Raw genomic sequence first — 8364 nt, forward strand, 5'->3', positions numbered from 1 at the left:
CATAATGAATTTAATTAAAGTTTGGAATCTTTAATTAAAACATTATTATACATTTCATCCCCATTTAGAATGGAACGGTGTTATCCGCACTGTTAATATGACGACATATTGAATGAGTGTATTTCACATAATGAGATTATGTGGAACAAGGACACAGACACAATATGAATTTTTAATAATTCCGTTAAGTATAGAAATTCTAATTGAGTCTACCGATGGTCATATATAGGCACCGCGCTTCCGCACCCGGATTCGATCCGGAGACCAACAGAATTCTGCTTCAATTCATCAAAATAGTTTCTCATTATTCTCTTCTCATGTTTAAGAATATTGTTAAGATGTTTTCTCTTTTCATTATGTTCTAAGTTTCCTATTCTAGGGCTACGATGTAGCCGGATCATGATGTTTTGAATTATGTTATCATACCAATCGAAGAATTATTCTTCCTAGTTGAGTTTTTATCATTGTTCTTAATGCTTCTAATTAATTGGCCACTAATTGGATGATTAGTTAATTCATAATGAAACCGGAAGGAGATTTATGTTTTTCAATCATTGTGTTGAATTCCATTGATTGCATGTAAGATAGGGATATACTTGCATGGTTGGTGTGGTTGCTATATGGAAATCCATAAAACTTAATGACTCTTTAATTGTTTGAAATTCACATAGGAATATAGTGGGTTAGCAATTAAAGGGATTTTTGATGTAACTTGGAAGGGAGCATCGATTAATTTAGGGATTTTCGACTGTCAATTAAGGGGAATAATTTAAGATTGATTAGATAGATAATTCAAGGCGGAATGGTTTGGTGAAATCGGAAACCCTAGAGCTTGTTAATATTGAATTTTGATAATTACTTAAATTGTTAATTAGATTATTTAGTTTTATTTATATAAAAATTCTCACTTGCCTGTTTCGTTCAAATAAAGTTCGTACTGACACAATTTTGGTAATTAATATTATTCAATTCTCGTGGGACGATACTCATTTTTACGAACTTTACTACTTGATACGATAACATGCACTTGCGTTTGTCATAATTCGTAACAGTACCCAGAAAAGAATGAAGAGAAAAAAGAAAACAAATGTTTTGGTTAGGATTTTTATTTCAATAATTCTATAGGAGATAGCATCTTGAAGATTAAGAAGAAGAGATTGAAGATTGGAGAGTTGATGCTTGGAGAATTATGATATCTCTATGGGCTTTTTTTTTAATATTTTTATCTTTTATTTTGGGAAATAGTAGAAAATAAGCCAATATGAAAAGCTTAAAAAAGTATATAAGCCAATTTTTAGTTATAAAAATTAATAGGCCATAACTTGTCAAGGTATGGTTTATAACCAGATAAGTTATGGACAAACATGTCAAGTTATAGTTCATAGTCAGACAAGTTATGGACAATTATGGACAATAACTTGTTAAGTTATGGTTCATAATCAGACAAGTTATAGACAAAAATAATAATTTGGCCTATTTATTAACTTATGTAAACTATTGGTCTATTAATTTTAATTCATCTCAAGTCTTGGCATATTTCTCTCTTTCTCCCTTTTATTTTTGCAATTCAAGAATGTTAGAATCTTTGATTTTTGTTGATTTATTTTTTAATATTTATGTTGTAATTTCTTCATCTAAGGCTACGATATAGCCAGATTACGATTGTTTAGATAATTTTAATTTTTAATATTGTTTAGATATTTCTAATTTTTAATATTTAATTGATTGTCAGGATGCACGTCGACTACGTAAGTATAAAGAGGTTCAACAGGCATTAAACCCATTTTAGTGGAAAAATGCGGACAAATCAAAATTTAAAATTACGAATTACATTGCACGCGTCTATGCAAATTATTAATACAAACCATCGCTTCCGCACCCGGATTCGATCCGGAGACCAACAGAATTCTGCTTCAATTCATCAAAATAGTTTCTCATTATTCTCTTCTCATGTTTAAGAATATTGTTAAGATGTTTTCTCTTTTCATTATGTTCTAAGTTTCCTATTCTAGGGCTACGATGTAGCCGGATCATGATGTTTTGAATTATGTTATCATACCAATCGAAGAATTATTCTTCCTAGTTGAGTTTTTATCATTGTTCTTAATGCTTCTAATTAATTGGCCACTAATTGGATGATTAGTTAATTCATAATGAAACCGGAAGGAGATTTATGTTTTTCAATCATTGTGTTGAATTCCATTGATTGCATGTAAGATAGGGATATACTTGCATGGTTGGTGTGGTTGCTACATGGAAATCCATAAAACTTAATGACTCTTTAATTGTTTGAAATTCACATAGGAATATAGTGGGTTAGCAATTAAGCGGATTTTTGATGTAACTCAGAAGGGAGCATCGATTAATTTCGGGATTTTCGACTGTCAATTAAGGGGAATAATTTAAGATTGATTAGATAGATAATTTAAGGCGGAATGGTTTGGTGAAATCGGAAACCCTAGAGCTTGTTAATATTGAATTTTGATAATTACTTAAATTGTTAATTAGATTATTTAGTTTTATTTATATAAAAATTCTCACTTGCCTGTTTCGTTCAAATAAAGTTCGTACTGACACAATTTTGGTAATTAATATTATTCAATTCTCGTGGGACGATACTCATTTTTACGAACTTTACTACTTGATACGATAACATGCACTTGCGTTTGTCATAATTCGTAACAGTACCCAGAAAAGAATGAAGAGAAAAAAGAAAACAAATGTTTTGGTTAGGATTTTTATTTCAATAATTCTATAGGAGATAGCATCTTGAAGATTAAGAAGAAGAGATTGAAGATTGGAGAGTTGATGCTTGGAGAATTATGATATCTCTATGGGCTTTTTTTTTAATATTTTTATCTTTTATTTTGGGAAATAGTAGAAAATAAGCCAATATGAAAAGCTTAAAAAAGTATATAAGCCAATTTTTAGTTATAAAAATTAATAGGCCATAACTTGTCAAGGTATGGTTTATAACCAGATAAGTTATGGACAAACATGTCAAGTTATAGTTCATAGTCAGACAAGTTATGGACAATTATGGACAATAACTTGTTAAGTTATGGTTCATAATCAGACAAGTTATAGACAAAAATAATAATTTGGCCTATTTATTAACTTATGTAAACTATTGGTCTATTAATTTTAATTCATCTCAAGTCTTGGCATATTTCTCTCTTTCTCCCTTTTATTTTTGCAATTCAAGAATGTTAGAATCTTTGATTTTTGTTGATTTATTTTTTAATATTTATGTTGTAATTTCTTCATCTAAGGCTACGATATAGCCAGATTACGATTGTTTAGATAATTTTAATTTTTAATATTGTTTAGATATTTCTAATTTTTAATATTTAATTGATTGTCAGGATGCACGTCGACTACGTAAGTATAAAGAGGTTCAACAGGCATTAAACCCATTTTAGTGGAAAAATGCGGACAAATCAAAATTTAAAATTACGAATTACATTGCACGCGTCTATGCAAATTATTAATACAAACCATTACTTGAGATAATAAAACAAGACATGAAATATAAAATAACATAATATAGCATATGAGACCAATTAAAACCTACAACATTTGGCATGAATAGGCAGGTCCGTAGACTCAACTGTAGTCACCATCATTAACAATTTGCTTACCTATTAACGTAGAGTTACGACTGAGCTTGGAGTTCAGTAAGCAAAGACAACATATGAATTTAAGTGAAATGCAACATATAACAAATAACAGAAATGCTAATCATAAAATTAAGTGGCTTACTTTTCTATTTGGCTATTCGACCTCTTGTCCGCTATCTTTGTAACTATACCCACTTCTCTGGTAACTCAACAGATATCCTCTTCCCTATTAAATATAAACGGAAAAAAAAAATATATATATATATATATGAAAGAAATCATTATTCGCGGTTTATATAATATAGATGACATTATAATCAAACAATGATGCACGTGCAACTTAAAAATTTCTTCATCACCCTTAAAAATTCATAACTCCATATATATATACAAGTTTTTTGACTAATTCAAAATTATGCATGTCGGGATTTGCTTCCCGAATTTTGTATTGATTGTTGGGTTTATTTCTCGAATTTTGTATTGATTCTATTCGTTGTGTGATTAACGTTATTTTGAGAATGATTGGCTGGTTGATTGTGTTTGAGAATAGATGTGCAGCTGGCAAGCACTTTATAGAAGGTTTCTGTAAGAATTTGGAAACTTAATTCAGTTTCTTTTTTTAAAAGTCAACTATTGATCCTAAGATGGTAAATTGTTAATTGATGATTTGATTGATATTTAATGGAGATTTCGTAGCTGGATGATCTTCCTCTGTCTCCTAAGACCGTGTCCAAGTTCATATAACAGTTTCGGGAATGTTTCAAAATTAAAGCAGAATGATTCGGACTGGTTTTGAGAAAGTTGACCGTGACAGCTATGTTGCAATTATTGTTGCAACAAGGATCTGCAACAGATTTGGTTCAGCGAATTAATTGAAGAGGTCGTCAAGCTGTTATTATTTTTGCTATTTATTCAAAGAGTCTCTTGTATCTCTGTATACCTTTTGATTAGTTTTGCTGGGTTGTGAGAGAGGTGAGCACTTGTATTCAAGAGAGATGATTTGAGCATTTTTTAGAGAAAAACTTAGTTGGAGGGATTCTAATGTTAAAAAGTCGAGGGGATCTCACTGTACAAGTCCATTGGAAAATTGCAAGTTCGTAGGCGTCTTCTTAGAGATGGAGTCTCGGGTAGATTAAGTCCAATTGAATTGTAAAAGAGTTCTTAGTGGATTGTTCATCATCTGAGCGTAGCCCCGCGGAGTAGGTTGTTACCGAACCGCAATACTATTTCTCTCATGTTCTTTTATTTTACGTTTCTGCATTATTCATATTATCTTATAAAGTGTTAAAAGACTCAAACTGGTACTAACATTGCGTCACCCTTAACGATTCTATATCTTGCCCATTAATCAGTTTACTCCTATTTAAAGCTAACAATACAAAAAAAAAAAAAAAAAAAAAAAAGGAATCGAGAGAAAACTTATCATTGATTCCAAAAACGTAGTCGAATGTAAAAATTCATAATTCCTTTTAGAAATAAGCTTTTAAGTGATTCAAAATTCTATGTGATCCTTAATGAGTTTATTTCATGCTCATGAATCAGTTTCCTTAAATTTAAAGTTACCAATTTTAAAAAATTAAATGTATATAGACATGTTAGAGAGAAAATCTTATAACACATTCTAGCAATATTGTGACTGCTAAAAATTTAGATAAAATCATCTGCTCATCCAATTGAAGTCATTTTAGTCTCTATGGAAACCTTATTGAAAGTATTAAAATATGTCACAAACCCAAACTGATCAACATGCAAGAACCTACATTAATATTATCATGAATATAGTGTTACAACAACTAAAACAAAAACTTTGAGACTTAAACTGATTGCTAATGTTAAACATGGTAAAATATGAAACCCAAAACTAACAATTTCTCATTAGACAAGAGAACATGTTTTAATAGTTGAAAGAGAAACTCAATCAAACACCAAACTTAGAATACCACAAAGAACCACATAAACGACCTCTAAACTCTGAAATTTAAGAGTCAAAACATAATTTAGAAGCATATCTTACTTTATATAGACCTTAGACTCTAAAATTTCTTCAAAATCTTGAGTTTTATTGGAATTATGAGGGATTTTTCTGGAGACCTAATCCTGGTTAAGAGTTTAGAACTTTTGAAGGATTAGAAAGAAAGAGAAAGCTAGGGTTGTTAGTGTGAGAGAGGAAGAGAGAGCGTGAGGGGCTGCATGAAGAAATCGTGCAATGGTGGAGAAGCCAGACTTGATTCTGACCTCTTGAACAGATAAAATATAGCCTCATTTTTTCTCTTTTTTTCCCCTTCTCTCGTCACATTGAATTATAAGTTGGGAGAAAGAGGAAAATAGGCCCAGACTTAAGATTAATTAAAATTAATAGGTCAATAGTTTACATAAGTTAATAAATAGGTCAAATTACTGTTTTTGTCCATAACTTGTCTGGTTATGAACCATAACTTGACAAGTTATTGTCCATAACTTATCTGGTTATGAACCATAACTTGACAAGTTTGTCCATAACTTATCTGGTTATGAACTATAACTTGACAAGTTATTGTCCATAACTTATCTGGTTATGAACCATAACTTAACAAGTTTGTCCATAACTTATCTGATTATGAACCATAACTTGACAAGTTATGACCTATTAATTTCTATAACTAAAAATTAATTTATATACTTTCTTAAACTTTTCATATTGGTCTATTTCCTACTATTTCCGTTATAAGTTTGTCACTCAACCATATTGGCCTTTTCTAATAACGTGGACTTGGGCCACTGTTCTCTCTCTCTCTTTTTAACTAAATCTTAACACATTTTGTCATTTTAATTTATATATATATATATATATATATTTTTTGAACATATAAAAAAATTGACTTATCAACCACATACAAAAAAAAAAAATTGACTTTTCAACCATGTAGACATATATTTCAATTTTATTAAAACCAAAAGCAAGGACAAAACATAAACATTTATTTTATTCATCGGTTGAACTAAAATTAATATCACTAAATAATGTTAAGCTCCCTGTGATTTGAATGGGAACATGTCACGAATATTAATTTGTGTAAATGGAAAATAAAATTACTCATAATAGTTGGGTCAATCAAGAAAATATATTCGATTGATCATAAATAAATTTCAAGTTCGTACAATCATGTTTGGAACCTTTATCTTATTCCTTAGAAAATCAGTATCTCACATTGATGTTTTATTTCAAAAGATGTTGAGTATTTTAATTTATGCTTAATACTTGTGATTACCTAATCAACAATTACATTATGTAGTATTTAATTTGAGAATGAGAGTTGATAATTGAATATGCCCATGATTGAATAATATCATGAGATTTTTCTTTAGGATAGAGACATATGTGATACTTGTGCATTGTTTATGGATTTCTTATTCTTAATGAGTTTTGACAGGTTTAGAATTTTCACAGAGATGTAGGAAGTCTGTTTGTGGGAATAATTTGATGATGCTTGTAAAAGATTAATAAATAAATTTGAGAAATCCACGGTTAGCATAGGGAATAGACATAAATTAATTTAAGTACGAATTTTCACATATAATTAATTTTAGTGAATCGTAAACCCTGAAAATTTAAATTATTTATTTTATTTTTGTTATTTTAGTTTTGTTATTGTTTTAAGTTTAATTTCGGTCATTTGAATAATCCTTTTGGCTTAATAATTTCGGTACTTAATTGAGATTAACATAATTCTTGTAGAATCGACTCTATTCATCATTTATTACTTGTTCAGGATGTTTTGCACTTCTAATCTTTCTCGACACTTGCTCATTACCCTTTGGCCGACCTTAGAGTTCCCAACTCCATTTATTTGAAGGTCCTCAGATCTGGGCAACCGCCACGGGGGTGGGTTTGGGTTTAAATGATGAACAAGCAGATTTGTTCTTATTCGTTGATTTTATTCTTAGCTTTTCTTTCATTTTGTCAGTGTTTTTGTTTTTTTTTTACTGTTTTTTAATTTTTAAATGTTTTAAATATTTCTATAATTTTTTTTAATTTATTAGTATTTAATTAATTAATGAGAATGACAAATTTCACATTTACGTCTCAAAATAGGGCTTGAGATAAAATGTTTTTAAAATATAGGGGTATCTCCTTAATATTATCAAAAACACGTTATATTAAATGCATATTTTGATATAATATATGATATTAAAACGAAATTTTTCCTTGAATGTATCCTTCATTTGGGAAAGAGCAAACCTATCCTGAAAAGCAAATACGCTGATATTTTTTATTAAAATAATTTCAAAATTTTCGAACGAAAATAAATAGGCCAATTGGGAAAGGAGGGAGTTGGTGTATGTACATGATATGTGAGCCTTTACAAAAGTGGAGCGCACAAATCTTAATTAGTATCACGGTTCACAAACTTAAAAATAAAGATTTTAAAAAACTTGAAAATAAATGTCTCGTTCATTTTATCGATTCGAGTTTTTAATTTTAAGTTTTTACAGTAAAAAACTTTTAAAAAATGTCACATCTAACTTTTTTTGCTACAGTGAAAAGCTCTCAGAAAATATCACATCTCAGCTCGAATTAAAAACTCAAATCCGCGAAGTGAACGAGACAAAAGATTTTAAAAAACTTGAAAATAAAGATTTTAAAAAACTTGAAAATAATGGGCATGTTCGTTTGTCCAAAAAACTCAAAAAAAGACAACTCAAGTTTTAACTTTATTCAAGTCCACGTTTTTTTAAGTTTCAACTTTATTCAATTTTACTCAAT

Source organism: Morus notabilis, unplaced genomic scaffold (genome assembly GCF_000414095.1).
Source record: "Morus notabilis unplaced genomic scaffold, ASM41409v2 Scaffold177, whole genome shotgun sequence".
Taxonomy (NCBI): domain Eukaryota; kingdom Viridiplantae; phylum Streptophyta; class Magnoliopsida; order Rosales; family Moraceae; genus Morus; species Morus notabilis.